Source organism: Elephas maximus, chromosome 6 (genome assembly GCF_024166365.1).
Source record: "Elephas maximus indicus isolate mEleMax1 chromosome 6, mEleMax1 primary haplotype, whole genome shotgun sequence".
Taxonomy (NCBI): Eukaryota; Metazoa; Chordata; class Mammalia; order Proboscidea; family Elephantidae; genus Elephas; species Elephas maximus.
In genome coordinates, this window is record NC_064824.1 from 96,247,920 (window position 1) to 96,267,821 (window position 19,902).

General features: G+C 39.3%; 1 protein-coding gene across 6 annotated transcripts in view; it reads left to right on the forward strand.

Annotated features, from left to right (window-relative positions):
* The window catches only part of PLCL1 (phospholipase C like 1 (inactive)), a 499,112-nt gene that overhangs the window by 210,406 nt on the left and 268,804 nt on the right, over positions 1-19,902 (forward strand). Inside the window, exon 1 of one of the 6 annotated variants that reach the window (XM_049888890.1) lies at positions 1-19,902. This exon is cut by the window's right edge and continues 11,675 nt beyond it. The exons of the other annotated variants lie outside the window; for them this stretch is intronic. The gene's annotated coding sequence lies outside the window, so the exon portion shown is untranslated. 6 annotated transcript variants of the gene reach the window in all.

A 19,902-nucleotide genomic window follows, 5' to 3' on the forward strand; every position in this document is an offset into this window, starting at 1 on the left:
TAGATGTTGAAATTAATAAACTCCAGATTCATTAACATGTTCTTCTTGTCATTGGAGATGTGATTTTAATTTATTTTAGTTACTTTTCTTCAAACCATTTTGGTTTCATATAAAATATTAATTGAAAATAAATTTTGGTTTTGAGTTTCCCTTATAGTAGAATGGCTGGGGGCATCCTTCCAGCCTTGTCACTCACCCTTCTCAGAGCAGAAGTAATGCCCTATTTGGTGATAGTAACTGAAATTCATTGACATCAACTAACACATCCAGTTTTGGCATCATGTTCAATAGAGTAAACCATAGTATTTAACAAATTCATCTTGGATAGTGAACATTCTGAAAAGTGAGAGAAGAGCCAATGGGGAAAGTGAGCCAAAATTGAAAGTTGATTTTCACAACTGAAAAAATTGAAAACAGATACAGGCTATGAATTAGATGTGTTCCTTACTGTGTCTTTAAGTCAATTTTGTAGGTAAGTCTGAACAGGTGCATACAGTTATTTAGCCTTACTTTAGTGCAAGAAAAGTGTCAAAGCCTTTTCAATGATTAAAAGCTGCGTGTGCAGCAGATGAAGGTGATTGTAATGAAGACTTTGTTGTAAGAGTTGATTCAGTCCTTTCAAAGTGAGGGCAAATTTACATAGCATTAAACAGCAAGTAGGAGTTGTCCGTAAGTCTGACGTTTGTAACCTAGGGCCTTCCTATATTTCTTTATGCTGAGACTAACTGATATTGTCAAAATTGGCCTAGACTGTTTCCATTGAGAGCCACAGTTTTTATTAGAAAAATTTCATGGAATAAGATAATAAAGGACATTTAAATATTGTTCTAAATTCCAGACAATAGGAGGAACAGTAGAACTAGCGAGTTGCTAAGGACTACCCATTTCCTGCTTTTTCCTTCTTCTGTTAGCAACAATATCAACCAACCTTTGGATCATTGCCAACCTTTGGAAAACCTTGTCCCTGAGAGTAGAATAACTGAGTCTATCATTTACTAAAACAACGTTCATTCTACGAGCATTTTAAATGGGAATAGCTTTAAAATTTATAAAAGTTATACATGCTTATGTAAAAAATTCAAATAACAAAAAGAAGAGAATGAATAATCCTACTACCCAGAGATAGAGACTGTTAACAGTTGGTGTGTATATTCTTCAGGATCATATGTGTGCAATTTACTTTTTTCACTCTACGTATACTAGATGTTGGCATACATTTCTTACTTTCAGGAGCCCAAAGGGGAAACAGGCATGGAAGCATGTAATTGCAATACCGTATGAGGTGGAAAACAACTGAGCTCTATACTGGGCACGGTGTTGGCACTAAGGATGGAATGACCCCTTGAGTCACTGTGAGAAATCTGACCAAGGAAGAGCGACTTAAAGTCAGTCTTAAAGGATCAGTGATTATTTCCCAAGAATTGCCTCAAAAAGCTGGTTAAGATTGCTCCTTCTCATCCTCTAGAGAGCATGATTCAGAAGGTCCAGGTGATTCAGTTGCAGGTGGTCTGCTCTCCAAACTTTGAGAAACGCAAGCATAGGGCATGTGAAGGGGCCAGGGTAGAACAGGGAACTGGAAAGGAGAGTTGCTGCCAGATGATCAAGGATCTTGACTATCAAAATAAGGGCTTTAGACTTTATTTGGTAGGTGATGGGAAGTTATTGAAGGCTTGTTGTTGTTGTTGGGTGCCATGGAGTTGACCCCTGTGACAGAGTAGAATTGCCCCAAATGGCTTCTTGGCTGTAATCTTTATGGAAGCAGAACTTCAGGTCTTTCTCCTGCAGAGCAGGTGGATAGGTTTGAACTACCAACCTTTTGGTTAGCAACTGAGCACTTAACCATTGTGCCACGAGGGCTCCTTCATTGAAGGTTTGTAGTGCCATTATTAGAACTGTATTCTAGGTAAATTAATCTGGTAGAATATTATGGAAGTGCTGTGCAATGGTAATCAACTCTTCTTGGTTCACTGGTTATTTTTATCAACAATAAATTGTATCTAAGTACTGGCTCTCCCACATGTCTGTCAGTTTGTCATACTGTGGGGGCTTGCATGTTGCTGTGATGCTGGAAGCTATGCTACCGGTATCCAGATACCAGCAGGGTCACCCATGGAGGACAGGTTTCAGCTGAGCTTCCAGGCTAAGACAGACTAAGAAGAAGGACCCGGAAGTCTACTTCTGAAAAGCATTAGCCAGTGAAAACCTTATGAATAGCAGCAGATCATTGTCTGATATAGTGCTGGAAGACGAGCCCCCCAGGTTGGAAGGCACTCAAAAGATGACTGGGGAAGAGCTGCCTCCTCAAAGTAGAGTCGACCTTAATGACATGGATGGAGTAAAGCTTTCGGGACCTTCATTTGCTTACGTGACACGACTCAAAATGAGAAGACACAACTGCAAATATCCATTAATAATCGGAATCTGGAATGTATGAAGTAGGAATCTAGGAAAATTGGAAATGGTCAAAAATGAAACAGAACACAAAAACATCGATATCCTTGGCATTAGTGAGCTGAAATGGACTGGTATTGGGCATTTTGAATGGGACAATCATATAGTCTACTGTGCTGGGAATGACAACGTAAAGAGGAATGGTGTTGCATTCATTGTCAAAAAGGACATTTCAAGATCTATGCTGAAGTACAACGCTGTCAGTGATAGGATAATATCCATACGCCTACAAGGAAGACCAGTTAATACGACCATTATTCAAATTTACGTACCAACCACTAGGGCCAAAGATGAAGAAATAGAAGATTTTTATCAGCTGCTGCAGTCTGAAATTGATTGAACATGCAATCAAAATGCATTGATAATTACTGGGCATTAGAATGTGAAAGTTGGAAACAAAGAAGGATCAGTAGTTGGAAAATATGGCCTTGGTGATGGAAACAATGTCAGAGATCGAATGATAGAATTTTGCAAGACCAACGACTTCTTCATTGCAAATACCTTCTTTCACCAACATAAACGGTGACTATACACATGGACCTCCCCAGATGGAGCACACAGAAATCAAACTGACTACATCTGTGGAAAGAGATGATGGAAAAGCTCAATATCACCAGTCAGAACAAGGCCAGGGGCCAACGGTGGAATAGACCATCAATTGGTCATATGCTAGTTCAAGCTGAAACTGAAGAAAATCAGAGCAAGTCCACGAGAGCCAAACTATGACCTTGGGCGTATCCCACCTGAATTTAGAGACCATCTCAAGAATAGATTGATGCATTGAACACTAGCGACCGAAGACCAGACGAGTTGTGGAATGACATCAGGGACATCATCCATGAAAAAAACAAGAGGTCACTGAAAAGACAGGAAAGAAAGAAAAGACCAAGATGGATGTCAGAGGAGACTCTGAAACTTGCTCTTGAACATCGAGCAGCTAAAGCAAAAGGAAGAATTGATGAAGTAAAAGAGCTGAACAGAAGATTTCAAAGGGCCTCTCAAGAAGACAAAGTAAAGTACTATAATGACATGTGCAAAGAGCTGGAGATGGAAAACCGAAAGGGAAGAACACGCTCAGCGTTTCTCAAGCTGAAAGAACTGAAGAAAAAATTCAAGCTTCGAGTTGCAATAGTGAAGGATTCCATGGGGAAAATATTAAATGATGCAGGAAGCATCAAAAGAAGATGGAAGGAATACACAGAGACATTATATTAAAAAGAATTAGTTGATATTCAACCATTTCAAGAGGTGGCATATGATCAGGAACCGATGGTACTGAAGGAAGAAGTCCAAGCTGCTCTGAAGGCACTGGTGAAAAAAAAGGCTCCAGGAATTGATGGAATATCAATTGAGATGTTTCAACAAATAGATGCAGCACTGAAGGTGCTCACTCGTCTATGCCAAGAAATATGGAAGACAGCTTCCTGGCCAACTGACTGGAAGAGTTCCATATTTATGCCTATTCCCAAGAAAGGTGATCCAACCGAATGTGGAAATTATAGAACAATATCATTAATATCACATGCAAGCAAAATTTTGCTGAAGATCATTCAAAAATGGCTGCAGCAGTATATTGACAGAGAACTGCCATTCAGGCTGGTTTCAGAAGAGGACGTGGAACCAGGGATTTCATTGCTGATGTCAGATGGATCCTGGCTGAAAGCAGAGAATACCAGAAGGATGTTTACCTGTGTTTTATTGACTATGCACAGGCATTCAACTGTCTGGATCATAACAAACTATGGATAACATTGTGAAGAATGGGAATTCCAGAACACTTATTTGTGCTCATGGGGAACCTTTACATAGATCAGGAGGCGGTTGTTCGGACAGAACAAGGGGATACTTATAGGCTTAAAGTCAGGAGAGATGTGCGTCAGGGTTGTATTCTTTCCCCGTACCTATTCAATCTGCATGCTGAACAAATAACACGAGAAGCTGGACTGTATGAAGAAGAATGGGGCATCAGGATTGGAGGAAGACTCATTAACAACCTGCGTTATGCAGCTGTCACAACCTTGCTTGCTGAAAGTGAAGAGGACTTGAAGCACTTACTAATGAATATTAAAGACGACAGCCTTCAGTATGGATTGCACCTCAAGATAAAGAAAACAAAAATCCTCACAACTGGACCAATGAACAACATCATGATAAATGGAGGAAAGATTGAAGTTGTCAAGGATTTCATTTTACTTGGATCCACAATCAACAGCCATGGAAGCCCCAGTCAAGAAATCAAAAGACATATTGCATTGGGTAAATCTGCTGCAAAGGACCTCTTCAAAATGTTGAAGAGCAAAGATGTCACCCTGAAGACTAAGGTGTGCCTGACCCAAGCCATGGTATTTTCAATCACGTCATATGCATGTGAAAGCTGGACAATGAATAAGGAATACCGAAGAAGAGTTGTTGCCTTTGAATTGTGGCGTTGGCTTGGACTGCCAAAAGAATGAACAAATCTGTTTTGGAAGAAGTGTGGCCAGAATGCTCCTTAGAGGCAAGGATGGCCAGACTGCGTCTTACATCCTTTGGGCACGTTGTCAGGAGGGATCAGTCCCTGGAGAAGGACATCATGCTTGGCAGAGTACAGGGTCAGCGGAAAAGAGGAAGACCCTCAACGAGGTGTATTGACACAGTGGCTGTAACAATGAGCTCAAGCATAACAAGGATTGTAAGGATGGCGCAGGACTGGGCAGTGTTTTGTTCTGTTGTGCGTAGGGTCGCTATGAGTCGGAACCAACTCGACGGCACCTAACAACAACCACAACAATTGCTGGCTAGGCAGGGTTCAAGGTACTATAGATCAGTGCTTATCAAACTTTAATGTACCTGTGAATTACCTGAGGACCTTGTTAAACTGTAGATTCTCATTCAGTGGCTCTGGAGTGTGGCCTAAGATCCTGCTTTTCTAACAAGCTTCCACGTGATGTCAATGACACTGATTTGGACTACGCCAGGATAGATGATGTGGAGGGCTTTTGATCCAGTGATAATTTCCTTTTTCTTCTTTACATGTAAGTGTGCCCTAATCTTGAGAATTTAGGAAACTCAACTTTGCAGTCTGTTATGTCAACACCTCTAATGAAGTTATATTTGAATGAATCCCCTTGTCTTTTCAAATAACATGTTTATTCATGTGTAAAAGCTTCAGTTCTGAGCCAGCCAATATGTATGTTCTTGTAGCGAATTTTCAAGTTAAATCATAAATCTTTTTGAAGAATTGGAAAATGCTACTGAGCATAGGAGCCCTGGTGGCACAGTGGTTAAGGGTTCAGCTGCTAACCAAAATGTCAGCAGTTTGAATCTACCAGCTGCTCCTCGGAAACCCTATGGAGCAGTTCTACACTGTCCTGTAGGGCCGCTTTGAGTCGGAATTGACTCCACAGCAATAGGTTTTATAGGTTCAAACCGTCAAAGCAGTTTGAAGTTGGTTAGCTGTATTGAGTCTCAAAGCTACTATTGCTGCTTTCTTGATGTAGTTGTTCCTTGATTAAATTCTTGATCAAAGATAACCAACAGATGAATTAAAATGTAGGATTTAGACTATCGGTAATTTTACAAACTTTTGTTTCCCTTTACTACATTTATCCTCGTCTTTCATTGGATTTCAATTTCTTCTGGTGTATATAAAAAAAAAAGGTGTATAGATTCTATATATTGGCTAGAGTTGTAGAGATAGCATAAATAGCCTACAGGGAAGAACAATTAAAACACCCATTAAGTAGTATCTTGTTTAATTTTCTTCAGTAAATTCAGTGCTAGTATATTTGCTGTAGGATTTGGGAGTGGTGGAAGAGGTGGCAACTAATACATACAAAGAGCATAATGCTATACAACTTTTACATTTGCGTAGCATTTTATGGGTTATTCTGTCAGATCTTTCATTTCACCCTCATAACAGTCACATGATGTTGGCAGGGCAGGCATCATTATCCCCATTTTGTAGATGTGAAAAGACTGAGCCTCAGAGAGGTGAAATGATTTGTCTGAGATGAAAAGCAACTCAATGCAATGCTTGGTCTATAGATTCCAGTGTATTTTCCATTGTAGCATGCAAAACTCATGTAAGTTAGGTGCCTAAATGCTCTAGTTCAGCTGTGCTTTAAGTGAGTACTTATTACTGGCGTTGTTTTTATTCGTTCGGGAAATGTTCAACTCTGAGCGACAGAAAGCTTGACTTAAAGTGGCTTAAACAATTAGGGGTTTAATGTTTTCATATAGGTATTTATCTGGAGGTGGGCAGTCATTGGTGCCAGTTCTGCTGCTCAGTGACCCAAGCTCCTTATGACTTTTTGTTCTGCCATCCTTGTACTCATTGACTTTCCAAAGCCTCATACTTATCACCTCGTAGTTGTGAGGTGGCTGCCCCAGCTTCAGGCAGAAAGATGACAGAGGTGTGTGTGTGTGTGTGTGTGTGTGATGGGGGGTGGAGGGATGCCAGCTTCATCTGCCCTTTTTTATCAGCAGAGCAAAAAATTGCTGAGAATTTCCACCAGCTATTTAAATCATATTGGCCAGAAAGTTGCCATATGTCTCCTTTTCTTTCTCCCCCTAGCAAAAGGGGCAGAGAAAGTGAATTTTTTTTTTTTTTTGCCAACCTTAAAAGCAGAGGTAGACAAGGGAGAAAGATGGTGGACAATGGGTATTGAGTGAACCAATCTGTAGTGTCTGTGTCCCCCCCCAAAAGCCCCCAAAACCCATTGCTGTTGAGTCCATTCCGACTCATAGTGACCCCATAGGACAAAGTAGAACTGCCCCATAGGGTTTTCAAGGAGAAGCTGGTAGATTCAAACTGCCAGCCTTTTGGTTAGCAGCAGAGCTCTTAACCACTGTGCCACCAGGGCTCCATCATGTCTGTGCCAGTCAACTGTAATTCTATTTGGAATAAACAGTATTGGGTAAACATCAAGTGAGTATCCCTATACACTCTTGCCACAGTATGAATTTGGTGATTATTGCTTCTGAGTGCTTGCCTGTTTTTTTCTAATCACCTCCTGAGAACTTTAAATAACTCCCATTTCACTTATTTTGGTGGCATTACATTTTTAGGGGTTGGGTTGTTTATTTTTTGCTCAGTAGTTCTTAACTAGCATATCTGTTTCATGAGATTATTTGTGAGGTAGTTGCACATCAGCTTTATTATCCTTTGTAAACTTTTGCTTTTATGCTTACTTGCAAGTGAATAATCAGAATTAAATGTGGCCTCTTGTCTGTAAGAATTGTGTAGGATCAGCAGGCTAACGCTTAGTTGGTGTGAATGTTTGCCTAGAGCTGAGTTTTTATGAAGAAGCACAGGCCTCTCCATAAGGCTACTTTCTGTTGCAGTAAAGTGATAACACTCATTACTTTTCCCAGGTCAGTGGAGTAGGAAGAGAAGCTCTGGAGTTAGATGGACTTATGTTGTAATCCTGGATCACCTTGTGAACCAAAGTCTCCTCATTTTTCAACTGAGGGTAATGGTGCTTACCTGCGAGCTATGAGGGTTCATGACTTAGACATGTGACCCACAGCAGGCGGAGCTGGGGAGTTAGAGAAGGTACTTGCTGCATTTTAACTCTCTATTCTCTTTATAGGGAGCCCTAGTGGCACAGTGGTTAAGAGCTCAAGCTGCTAACCAAAAGTTTGGCAGTTCAAATCCACCAGCTGCTCCTTGCAAACCCTATGGGACAGTTCTATTCTGTCTATAGGGTCACTACGAGATGGAATCGACTCGATGGCCACGAGTTTGGCTTTGGTTTTCTGTGTAGTTCCTGACTTCCCTTACAACACTCTGGCTTGTTGAACTTGGAAGAGGTTTATCTATTTCACCAGGTGAAAAGGTTTAACTTTTGTTTCATACAGAAAGGGGAAGTAATTTAGAAATTTTGGCCCAATGGACTTTCCTTCTGATTAAATACACAGCAGTCCTATCTAATGAAAGAAAACCAAGTACCCAATTAATTTATCATAATAATTATAGGGCCGCTATGAGTCGGAATCGACTTGACGACACTGGGTTTGGTTTTTTAATAAGCAATCACTTTGGAGAAAGGATACTCTCTACCCAAGATAAAAGTGCTCCTTCAAAATTTTATCCATTGCCATCTCCTTTCCTATCCTCCTTTCCTTTTCACCCCACCCCAGTAAGCTATCTCGAGTCAGAGAAAGTAAAAATGCCATTCTATGGTCCTTTTGAAAGAAAAACATTAATTTGGATGTGTGAATCTAAAAGAAAGATATAGGTAAATAGAAGACCAGTAACTTCTATTTTTTTAACGTTGTATGTTTTTCATATACACGTAACTAAATTTTCATATATAGAAATTCATGTAATTCTTAAGTCAGGGCTACTTTCTGAGACAATTGTTTATGTAATATTTATAAAGCAGGTTGTAAAATGTAATTAAATATTACCATCCCTTTGATTTGCTCGTTCTAAATTCTGCACAAAATTTTATTAGGTTTACTTTAAACAGTATACATTGAAAACATTTATTTGCACAAATTTGGTAAGCAGCCAAGAAGCGCTTCAGTGACAGGTTAGATCTCACTGTACATTTGTATTTAGTAGAAGCAAAATTTGGAACTTCGTGGTTAACCAAAATTAACGTGTGAAATATGGGCCTTGACTGAGAAGGGTTGAGGGAGAACGAAAGATATCAGTAAAGCTCTAATGCATGATTGTTTTAAGGCTTACAGCAACCATATCCTGCAATTCCTATCAGACTGATCATCTTTTGGTGTGCCGTCATGTATAATGAGGTCTTTTTTGTTTATTGCTGTCCTCATTCAAGAATTATGCATCACCCTGTTTTACAGGCTGAAATGCATTTTTGAAATGGCTAGCTGACATCAGAATTCTAAGTCTGAGGGACAGAAGAAAGCAAACTAGTTTTTAAAAAAACTAGCCCTCTGACTTTGACCCAGTTGTACCAGACTTTCACTGAACTAAGTGAAGCACATTATAAACTCTGCGCTGTTCAGTGGAGGCATTTGTATTCTACTCATACTCTGAATTTGAAAGTGTTGGCAGGAATGATTAGATCTGGTGTATAAATGAACTCAAGTATAGTATGTACTGTAAAAACTCTTACAGTTTTTTAAAAAAACTTTTTGCCATGGAAAATGTCAAATATGTGCAAAAATAAATAGAATAATATAAATAAAAAATAAAGAGAATGATATAGGGAACCTCCATGCACCCATCCCCAAGCTGCAACAATTCATAACTTGTGGCCTATCTTTCGTCTACTTCTCCATCTACTCCCCCATTCCCCAATCCTATAATTTCATCCATGAATATTTCAGTATGTGACTCTAAAATATAAAGACTACTTGCCAATCTTAACTAGTTTGAAATGACTTTTGTTGTATGGTAGGTGTGTAAAATGTGAGAATGGTGTTAACGCCAGGCTAAATTTTACATCCACATGGTTTCGACACATGTGTGTCCTAAGAAGCTCATTTTCTATAAAACACCACTTTTGCTGCTTAAATTTTGGCGGTCTTTGTTTACATGTAATTTAGTAAAAATTTTAAAAAAGCTTTGGGTTTGTTTTCTTGTAGTCCGTGACTTTTTTCCACATGGAAATTTTTGTGTTCACAGAGTGTTGGTTTCTGTTTTACATGGAAGTAATATCTCTAAGAACAGTTCCACATGACCTCTGGTGACTCTCAGATTGCACTCTTCTGTATTGAAACCAGGACTTTGAACCTGTTCGAACCATTTCCTTCCGCTGCTGAGAATTTGCATTTCTAACGAGTTCCCAAGCCATGCTAATACTGCTGGTTAGGGACCAGTTCTGAGAACTAGTAGAGCAGTGATTCTCAGAATTTATTATACATAAGAATCACCTGGGTTATTGTTAAAATATAAATTCTGACTCAGTATATCAAGGGTGGAAATGCAAATTCTCAGCAGTTGGTTCCAACTGGAACCAACTGGTTTGAAGCCCTGCTTGAAACCATCCCCTTTATTTTAGAGTGAATGGAAAGAATGGAAAGAAAATAAAACCCCTAAATTTAAGATTTGGGGTTTAAGGCAGACATGCCATTTTCACTTGGAAAACTATATATTGTTTTTGGTATTTTCTGGTTAAGTTAAGAAGCCCTGGTGGTAGAGTGGTTAAGCATTTGGCTGCTAACCATGAGTTTGGTGGCTGCTAACCCAAAGGTCACTAGTCTGAACTCACCAGCTGCTCTGCGGGAGAAAGATGTGGCAGTCTGTTTCCGTGAAGATAATGGCCTTGAAAACCATATGGGGGCAGTTCTACTCTGTCCTATAAGGTCATTCTGAGTTAGAATTGACTCCACAGGAATAGGTCTGTTTTTTTTTTTTTGGGTTGGCTAAGTTACAGAGTATGGTTAAAACTTTTTATAATGATACTATTGGGGTCAGGACTATGAGCCGTTTTTGTTGTTGTTAACTTTGTTATATGTAGTATTAAATGTGCTGGGTTAGAGAGTTTGATTTGATCTGAATGAATTTGCAGATTGCTGTCTGAAGACATACATTACAATGAAGTTTTATTTTTGTAGAAGAGCATGAAGGCAATATAGAGTGGTTTGTGGTTCAGATTCTGGTTTCAGAGGTCAAACTGCTAGTGTTTTAAGTACTTGCTCCACCAGCTAATAGCCACATGGCCTTGGATAAGTCACATCAATTCTCAAAGCCTCTGTTATCTTATCTGTAATATCTGGGTAATGGGAGTACCTAACTCCTGGTTTTTTATTTGGTATGGATTTAAATGAGATAATGTGTATTAAGTGCCTAGCATACAGAGTGCTCACCAGCTGTTAGCTAAAAACCAAACAAAAATTGTCATTAATTTTAGCTTAAATTCAATTGAAATATTTTTCTTTTTTTTTTTTTTTTTTACTGAACTTTTAATGCTGTAAGTACTTGTTTAATGACCTAAAACATAGGGATTCTTGGTTTCTGGGTGCCAGGCTGAAGTGCGTCAAACGATTATGAGTTAAAAGCACAAAGAGGCAAATTTGTAATTTTGATTTTTTTTTTAGTAGCTACTAAATAGTCTATATGAGAAGCTTCATATACCTCAGACCTGTGATCCATTCAGCTCAAGTTTTGCATATCTATTAGTAGCCTCAAGAAGCACATGAAGGAAGTGGAAGTTGATCTTGTTACCTTGGAAGTGATCCTGGTTTATGTTTTAGCCTCATAATCATGAATTAATTTAAGAAGCTCTTAAAGATACTCTTCTTTTCAGTTTGTTCCATGTGTTATAGTAATGAGTTTAACAGGTTCACCATCTCTGTGTAGAGCAGCCATGCGTTTTAGCTGAGAAGGTTTCTGTCCACTTCAAGGAGGTGCAGTTTAGTTGTCATGTTCTGGCATTTCCTTCCTTGAAGAATGGACCTTGTTGAGCTCTTTCCAGTCCACAGGACTCAGCATGCTGCCCTGAACTCCAACCCTGTTGTTAGGCCAAATTTCAGGTCCCGGCTGGCCTGGCGAGCCCTTGGGACCTTCTGGCCTTAGTTCTGCCGTGTGATAGATTATCAGGCTCAAGGACAGTGGAACACCCTGAAACAGGGAAGAAGTACTGAAATGGAGGTCGAAGAGACAGCAACCTGCCTCGTGGAGTTGCCAGACCTCACTCTTGGGTCCTGCTAACTTACATAGCCTGCCACTCTCTAAATCTACTTTGTTTTATTTTTGTCAGGTTGGCATTTCACACCCCAGAGATGCTTAGTGTGTCATTTGCAAAATTTGAAACATCAGATTACTCAGTGTCTTCTAGTCCATTTATAAAATGTACAACGAGGCTGATCTTGGCGTCACTCCCAAAAGAACCCTCCTGTTTTGCTCTTCTTCTATTTCAGAAATACTCGTTCATCTCTAACTTTGTGCTTTATTTCTAAGTTAGTTTCGTGTTTCTGATAGAACATTTTCCCTAATACTTATAATTTACTGAAATAAGATTGTGTGTGACGGGAAAGTGGGCACGAAGATTCTTTGTTTCCTTGTTCGTTGAGTCAAACAGCCTGGGTTCAGATCTTGGCTCTGGCTCTTACAAATTGGTCACAATTGCTTCTCTCAGTTCCGTTTCCTAAATCTGTAACATAAGGATAATATTAGTAGCTACTTCATACAGATGTTGTAAAGATTAGATAAGCTACTGCACACTGCACTGTAAAGCACTCAGCACAATGTCTGCCACCTTATAAAACCCAAACCAAACGTACTGCCTTCGAGTCAATTCCAACTCCTAGGGACCCCATACGGTTTCCAAGGCTGTAAATGTTTATGGAGCAGCCTGGCACATGTTTCTTCCACAGAGCAGCTAGTGGGCTTGAACTGCTGACCTTTCAGTTAGCACCACCAGGGCTCCTTGCCATCTTATCAGGACTCAAAAATATTAGTTTTGTAATTGTCATCACCACACTAACTTATCCTTCTTTGACCAAAATAATACAGCAAAAAACAAACTAAAATTCTCATTAATCTTAAATTCTTATTTGCTCTTCAATCTACTACACTCAGGGTTTTGCTTCTACTATTTTGGTAAAACTGCATCATCAAAGATCTCTAGTGACCTTTCTGGCAAATCTAAAGAATGCTTTGATCTTCCTCGCATTTGATGCTCTGTAATATTTGACAGATTCCCTGGGTGGTATAAACAGTTAAGTGTTCAACTATTAGCTGGAGGGTTGGTGGTTCTAACCCACCCAGAAGCACCTTGGAAGACAGTCCTGGTGATCTGCTTCTGAGAGATCACAACCTTGAAAACCCTATGGAGCAGTTTTACTCTGCACACGTGGGGTCACTGAGAGTGAGAATCGGCTCAACAGCAACCAACACCACCAACAAACATATTTAATATTGTTAATTATTCCCTTCTTTAAATACTCTCTTCCTTTAAGTGTTCTCATGCCATGCTTTCTTTTGAGTCCCTTCCTAACTTTCTTAATATTCTCTCCCCGACTTGGCTTTATTTCATCAGCCTGCCCTTTAAATTATTCCCTAGGGTTCTGTTCTTGATCCATTTATTTTCTCTCCCTTACTCTTCTCAGAGAAACTGGTAAACTTGTAAACTGGTGCCCTGTGCGTCAAACCCAGTATGTTGTGACATTTTTGGTCTGAGAAGGATTCCAAAAAAAATTTTTTTTTGAATGGTTTATCAACTTATAAAAATTGAGAGATTTCATATAACAAACTGAATTTACTTTCCCTTGAAGAACACATTGGGAGATCTGGCTTCTCTGGGTCCACATTTGCCATGTGGTCATAATGGGCTGACTGGTGAGAACACTGTCCTCTTTAGGTGGGGAATGCACCCACCAAGACTGCTTCACTTGTTTGTGTTACCTACCAAGCCCCTTGGAAGCATTTGGGGTTGTGATCTATAGTCCATGTTCTTCCTGAAAGATCTCATTCATTACAGTAGCTTCTAGTACTAACTACATGCTTATGACACCAATGTACTTTTCTCCATTCCTGATGTTTTATGGGCATAACAGACTCAATCTGTTCAAAACTGAACTCATTATATATATTTTTGTTGTATTGTCTGAGCCACCTAAGCCAGGAACTGATGAATGAGGAGTCTGTGATAGAATCTGCACCACCTAACTTGGATGGCCACTCCTCTATGGCTTGCTCTCCATAGTCTCCAGGATCCTTTTATTACCTCTACCTGCTACCCTGCACCATGGGATTTATGTTGACAGACCTCTCACACTCTGGCACAGTTCTTATGTAGATGCTAACTTACGTGTTTTGGCTATTGTAATGTGATGAACCACTTTTGTGTGGCCTTTCTAGCTAGGGTCTTGTAATTCCCCCCCAAGTGATTGGGCGGGACCATGTGATCTGGTAATTGTGGCCCGCCAAAGGGATTGGTCACTTGTGCCATCCCACTGGGGTTGAAATGAACCTCTCCAGAGGTGGGAAGAGAAGATTCCACCACCACCAAGGAAGAAGAGCCAGGAGTCAGCGTATCCTTTGGACCCAGAATCCCTGTGCTAAGAAGCTTCTGGAACGGAGAGAGAGAGGGAGAGAGGGAGAGAACTATAACAGTGAAGGCAGTGAGAAGTGGTGGCAGAGACCCGGCAACAGAGACCCAGCAACAGAGACTCAGCAGTAGGAGATGGTGTGGTGGGCTTCCTGGCTCATGGAAAGAGGAAGCTGTGTACCTTTGGGGAGAGGCCTAGGGCCAGGGAGAGGTGTACCTGTGAGCACGACTGGGAAGAGGCTGTCCTGATGGAAGAACTGTATCCTGAGTGTTCCTGAGCCTGAATTGTAACTGTTACTTCCCCAACAAACCCCATAACTGTGAGTATTGTCTGTGAGTTCTATGTGGTCACTGCAATGAATTATCAAATCAAGCAGAGAAGTAGAGTGCTGTGGGAGCAACGGTTGGTGTCAGAATTGGTAAAGATGGAGGAGATAGGAGGCGTGTCTGACTTCTGCTTCGTAGGAATCAGCCTTGGACTGTTGATCTTGATTCTCCTTCCCCCTTGTGAAGTTAGAGGAGGTCAGACACTGCGCCCACATCGTTTTTACAGCTGTTATTTTAGTAATATTAGCCTTCATTTGATTCTTTTTAGAAGTCATTTATTCTTTCAAAAATATTGAGTGTCTAGAGGACAGCTCAGGTACTATTTTCTAAGCACTGGAGACAGAGGAGTGAATAAAACAATGTCTCTGCTCCCATAAACCTTATACTTTAGTGGAGGAAAGAGGCAGTGCATAAATATTATGTCAGTAGTGTTAAGTATGTTGAAGACTTCTTAGACACCTATTGAATGATTTATATATATTTAGGTTATCATTTCACTTACTTGGACAGACTAAGGCCAAGAATAAGAATGAGAATTTGGAGGAACTGAATTACTATCACATGAAGTCATCTAAGATATTTTACAGCTAGCATCTGATTTTGCCCATCGAGAACTGTCTGAATAGCTACTGGTAGTCAGCAATAATTAATTCAAGAGTATAGTGTATCTTGGATTATTTTTCATTTTATTTGACAATTTCTATTGGGAGAGTAATTAAAAAAATTAATAGAAAGTTTATGAACCTTAATTACACAAAGTCTTTAGCTAGTGTACTCTGATGGGCTAAAGAGTTTTCTAGTTATCCATTATTATTCCTTGACCAGACCAAGCAGGCTCCTGCCTCAGGGTCTTGGCACTCAAGTTCTTTGTACTGAGAAGCTTCTTCTAGATATTTGCAAGGGTTTGCTCCTCCATTTCACCACACTATCTAAAATAGCGCTCCTCCCGTAGCACTTTCTAGCCTCTTACCCTGTTTCATTTTTCTTTATAGAACTTAACACCTCCTGACATATATGTTTCTATTATTTGTCTCCCCCATGGAAATGTAAGTTCCCCAAGAGGTTACTATTCTAGGTGATGTACTCCAGCACCTAGAATAGTGGTTCACATATAATAAGTGATCAATTAATAGTCATCAAATAAATAAATCAATGCAAAAGAGTTTACTGAAGTTGTAGAGGAAACGTTTTAGAATGTGTTAAATAAGACAGATTAACTTCTTTTTAAAAATATTTTATTGTGTTTTAGGTGTAACTTTACACAGCAAATTAGATCCCCATTTAGCAATTTTTATACAGTTGTTCTGTGACATTGGTTGCATTTTCAGAAATTTGTCAGCATTCTCATAATTTCCATTGTGTTTGTTCTATTTCCGTTGATCTAGCTTCCCTTCCCCTCCTTGTCTTCTCATCTTTCCTTATGGCTAACTGTTGACAGTTTGGTCTCATACAATTGATTGTTTAAGGAAGCACCTTACTCATGGTTGATATTATTTATTTTATAAGCCAATTTATTATTTGGCTGAAAGGTGACCTCCAAGAGTAGCTTTAGTGCCAAGTTCAAAAGGTATCTTACGGTGATAGTCTAGGGGTTCCAGTTGGTCTGGCCTTTTTAGAAATCTGAATTTTTTTGTTCTGCATTTTTTCTCCCATTCTATCCAAGACCTTCTGTTGTGTCCCTGGTCAACAGTGGTAGCTGGGCACCATCTAGTTCTTCTGGTCTCAGGTTAGAAGAGGCCCTGTTTCATGTGGGCTATTAGTCCTGTGAACTAGTTTTTTCTTTGAATCTTTGGTTTCCTTCATTCTCTTTTGCTCCAGATGAGTAGAGACCATTAGTTGTGTCTTAGATGGCTACTCACAAGCTTTTAAGGCCCCCAACACTACTCCCCAAACTAGGTTGTAGAACATTATCTTTATGAACTATGTTATGCCAATTGACTAAGTTGTTCCATAAGACTATGGTCCTAAGCCTTTTAACTCAGTAAACGAATCCTGCGAGTTGTTTTGGTATGTCTAGGAAGTCTCCCTATGTGCCCCCTATGTGCTTTATTGTACATATGGATATATATGCAGCACACACAAACATGTATATATGTATGCCTAATACTTGCATATACATCTGCATGCATGTGCTTGCATATGCCTTCCTACACACATATATGCATACATATCTACCTATGTAACCACACATGTATTTTTTGATTGTTATTACTGTTGTTGCAAAATTTTATATTCTATAGCACTTATCAAAATTGTCCCTTTTTCTTGTGTACTTCTTAGTGTCTTCGTTTACCTTGGTCAAGTTGTGCAGACTTCACCTATATTTGGTATTGTCTTTCCCATCACCAAAAAATAACAAGTATCTATTATCTAGAAGGTAATTCTCCCTTCCTCCCCTTCCCACTGGTAACCATCAAAGAACATTGCTTTCTGTGTGTATATCTATTCTTGAGTTGTTATAATAGTGGAACCATACAATATTCATCCTTTTGTGATAGACTTATTTCACTGAGCATCATGTCCATCCATGTCATGTTTTGCAGACTCCTCATTATTCTTTATAGTTGTGTAGTGTTCCATTGTATATACTACAATTTGTTTATCCATTTATCCATTGATGGGCACTTAGGTTGAGACAGATTAACTTCTAAGTTTAGGTGAAATGGAGCTAAGAATCAGGATTATTTTTATAAAGAAAAGTAAAGCAAAATAATGATTAACATGAAATGGGGTGGGCTTTTGAAGAAAATAAAATAGATCTTGGGATTGGTAAGAAAAGGGAACGGGACAGGCAAGTTAATGTTTTTTATTTGACTGTATTATGCAAAAGAAGAAATATTCAGAAAGGTTTAATTTGAGTACAGAAGATGCTGTGGCTCTTGCCATTGCATGAAAGAACACACAGTCCTTGGACTTTGAGATCAGAGTCTAAGTTAGCTCTGGTACAAAATCCCTGAAGAATCTGGGCAAAATAAATTGAGCAATTGGATTCTCATTTCAGTTTTTACCACTACCCGTTAGTCTCCTGTACTCTTATTGGTAAGTTTTTGTTTTTCAGGTAACTACCATTGATTGATTTCTTATGAAGTGAAAGGGTTGTAATAGGTAATTTTTTTTAAAAACAAGAAAAATGTTCAATTTCTGACAATCATTAAAACCTAAGGGCTTTTCTGGAAGGTAGTGGCTGAAAGGTGCAAGAAAGAGTAAGTTGGAGACCCTTTCCCTACCCTCAAAGTGTTCACGTCTGCAATGGTCTTCCCCAAAGATTGTAAAAATTCTTTTTTAACCCTTTATGTTATCATCTTTTGAGAAAGAGGGGGACAGACGTTATCTTGAGATCACTCATTTACCAAGAACTTTATTTCAGAGATTATATAAGTCCAGTCTAGTCATCAAATGAATAAATCAATACAAAAGAGTTTACTGATATTGCAGAGGAACTGTCCAAGGTGACAGTTTGACACAGGAAAAATAGAACACAGGCCTCTTGACTTCTACTGTAGTGTCCTTTCTGCTTCTTTATGAAAGTCAAAATCCTCCAAAGACCTATTTACCAAAAATAATTTTCTAAATTAAATACTTCTCATTAAATAAATAACTTTGATCTGTGAATGAGATAATGCAGGCTATAAAAGAAACCAGCTCAACCCTTACAAACATCTCTTTTTACAGGGCAGAAAGGAAATTTATTGTTTTCAGTGGGAAGAACACAACAGAAGCACCATATGTATCAAAAAAAGGCAGTGAACATGAGGCAATGACGGTCCACTGAGTAGCCCCCACTTCTTTACTACCACATTGTTTTCATGGGCCTGGCACCCACCTATCCTGTTACAGCCAAGGAAGGAACTCTGAGTCTGCGGCTCTTGTCGATTTATAGGCTCTGAAATGGATAGTTTTAACCAACATCTCAGTTTAATTTAGTTTCATGAGTTTTGCAGAATAGAAAGATACTCAAAATGGCCTCTGGTCATTCATGCCATTTTGTTATCCAAAGATGCAGCAGTGACATCAGTAGTTGTTGAACTTCAGGCAGCATGACAAGTTTGGGTTTGGCAACTGCCAGTCCCAAGTGTGAATGCAGTGTTGCAGCATTGGCATCACATGAGGGCATAAAAGAGAGCAAAGAGTTAAGGTTATAGAGGATCAAGTTTTGGTAGACTTTATATCTCTAGCAGAGGCAGCTCCCCAGTAGATTTGTAGGCTGAAGAAATGTTTGCAGAGATGTGAAAATGAACTTACTAGAACAAAGGGCAGGATGAACTTTCCACCCTTGATATTCAAAAATATCAAATACCAAGCTTTTCCATGTGAACACATGTGTATGCTAAGAGATTGGCAATCTCCGTGAGATAGCCCGTGGGCTAGCATATGGGGGAACATTGGATGGAGTCGTAGGAATAAGTCTTTATGATTCTGAGTTAGTTGAGACCCTTTGCAAGAGGGAATGTTTTAGGCTTCTGAGATTTCCCACTCAGTTATGAGATTTAGTTTCAGAGACAGTCCTCAGTGTTCAGGGCGGGAGATTGCTGATTCTGCATTCGTATTACTATTGATCTAGAGGAAGGTACACTTTGCACAAAATATGTGTCTAAAATCTGTTGACATGGTTCATGAGATTTTACAGCCTGTTGGGCAGTTAACCTAAACAAAACATTTATGGAAAGTACAAAGAAATTTTGCTCTCTGTAAAGAAAATTTTATTAGTGAACCAACTGGTGTTAGCATATATATATATTTTTAATATTGGTTGTATTAGTTTTCTAGGGCTGCCATAATAAGGTACCACAAACAGAATGACTTATAAAAACAGAAATTTATTGTTGCACAGCTCTGGAGGCTAGGAGTCCAAACTCAGTGAGTTGGCCATGTTAATTCCTTTGAGGGCTCTGAGGAAGTATCTGTAATGTGCCTCCCTTCTGGTATTGGCCAGTGATTGTTGGTGTTCCTTGGCTTGTGAATGTTTCATAGAATTTGAGCTTGTGCAATGATAGATAGATGGATAGATGGCGATTTACTGAGGTAGCAACACTCCAAATCTTTGCTTTTGTTTTCACACGGCTGTCTGTCTTCCTTCTATGTCTCTCTGTGTCTCTTCTCCCCTTTTATAAGGACACCACTCATACTGTATTAGAACCTACCCTACTCCAGAATGTCCTCATGTTAACCT